This window comes from Panthera uncia, unplaced genomic scaffold (assembly GCF_023721935.1).
Source record: "Panthera uncia isolate 11264 unplaced genomic scaffold, Puncia_PCG_1.0 HiC_scaffold_1446, whole genome shotgun sequence".
Lineage (NCBI taxonomy): Eukaryota > Metazoa > Chordata > Mammalia > Carnivora > Felidae > Panthera > Panthera uncia.
This window is the reverse complement of record NW_026058081.1, coordinates 71,377-73,611: the sequence shown is the minus strand read 5'-3', so window position 1 is coordinate 73,611 and position 2,235 is coordinate 71,377.

Below are 2,235 nucleotides of genomic sequence, written 5' to 3'. Positions count from 1 at the left end.
GTATCTGTGTATATATGGGTGTATGTATATGTATATGTACGTGTATATATGTAGGTGTGTATATATATGTGTATGTATGTATAAGGAATGGTGCCACGTTTGAGGCTGCTAATGGGCCTAATCTTGGGAGATTAGACGTTCACCAATCGCATTAGGTCAGCCTTGGTAAGGGGAAGTCCATATCACTGAGGCCATTCCTGACAATGTGGCCACTTTGTTCATGAGGCCTTTGAACAAATACCTAGGTATCTAGGGAGAGAAGCTGAGTGCCATCCATAGAGCATCCTGTTTTGTCCACGTGACCTCTGTAAGCCCTCATTTTGATCGGTGGACCGTGGCGAGATCTTGGATCCTGCGATATTGGCACCGATTCAGGGTCCCCATCCAGTCGTCCTTAAAATGCCCAGGTATTTTCTCTTCCTCAGTGCGGTCACTCTAGTATATGGGCACTTTCCCCTTTGGGGGAAGGCTTGGCAGAAGATTTACAGTGTAGGTTTACATTAATGATGCAGGATACGTCCTCAAGGAGATTTGGCCTCCCTTCCAATCCAGAGACTCCGGGCCTGTGGCTTGTGTAGCTTTGGAAACCGGGGGAGAGACTGGATTGGCCGATTCCACTGTGTTGCCCCAAGTCAGGTGGCGGATGGTAGTGTCAGTTCAGGTCTGAGCAGCAGTGGGTCATTTGGTTCCAGGTCTCTCACCCTGTGGTTCTTTCCTCAATTCTTGAATGTAAAATGAGAGTAGACACACGTAGCAGTTGGCAAAGTTTCCACAGTGACTCCCTGGCATGCACTTTTAGTAGGCAATATTCTTTTCCCTGCCAAGATAATAAACAAGAAACAACATCATATTCTATGGTAATTGTAGAGATTAATGGCACCATAAAAGACTTGAAAGAAACAGGGATGGTGATACCCATCCCAGCTCTATTTAGTTCCTCTTGTTCGGCCTATGAAGAAGTCAGATGTATGTTAGAGAATGACTGTGGCTATTATAAACTCAACCACCTGGCGACATCAATTGCACTTCTTGCCCCCAGAGGTCATATTTTTGCTGGACAAATTGACGTGTCATTTGGTATGTAACTATTGTCCTGAATAAAGAATTTTTCTCCACTCGAAACATGCAAACTACCAAAACGGAAACAGGAAGAAATAGAAATAGGAACAGACCCATGACCAGCAAAGAAATTGAATCAGTCATCAAAAATCTCCCAACAAAAGTCCAGGGCCAGATGGCTTCCCAGGAGAATCCTATCAGATGTTTAAAGAAGAGCTAATATCTATTCTTCTCAAATTGTTCCAAAAATAGAAATAGAAGGAAAACTTCCAAACTCATTCCACAAGGCCAGCATTACCTTGATTCTAAAACCAGACAAAAATCCCACTAAAAGGGAGAATTAGAGGCCAATATCCCTGATGAACATGGATGCAAAAATGCTCATCAAGATACTAGCAAATCACATCCAACAGTACATTAAAAGGATCCTTCACCATGATCAAGTGGGAATTATTCCTGGGTTGCAAGGGTGGTTTAATATTGACAGATCAATCAACATGATACACCACACAAATAAAAGAAAGGATAAGAACCATCTGATCCCGTCGATAGATGCAGAAAAAGCGTTTGACAAAATACAGCCCATCCTGGATAAAAACTCTCAGCAGAGTAGGGATAGCTGGAGCATACCTTAACATCATAAAGGTCCACAGCTAATATAATCATCAATGTGGAAAAATTGGGGGCTCTTCCTCTATTGTCAGGAACAAGACAGGATGTCTACTCTCCCCATTGTTATTTAACATAGTACTGGAAGTCCTAGCCTTAGCCATCAGACAACAACAACAACAAAGATAAAAGGCATCCAAATCAGCAAGGAAGAAGTCAAACTTTCACTATTTGCAGAGGACATAATGGATTCTATGTAGAAAACCCAAAAGACTCCACCAAAAAATTGCTTGAACTGATACGAATTCATCAGTCACAGGATATAAAATCAATGTACAGAAATCAGTTTCATTTCTATACACCAGTAATGAAGCAGAAAGCGAAATCAAGGACTAGGTCTCATTGACAATTGCACCAAAAACCGTAAGATACCAAGGAATAAACCTGACCAAAAAGGTAAAAGTTCTATACTCTGAAAACTCTAGAACACTTCTGAAAGAACTTGAAGAGGACACAGAGAAATGGAAAGACCTTCCAGGCTCATGGATTAGAAGAGCAAACCTTGTT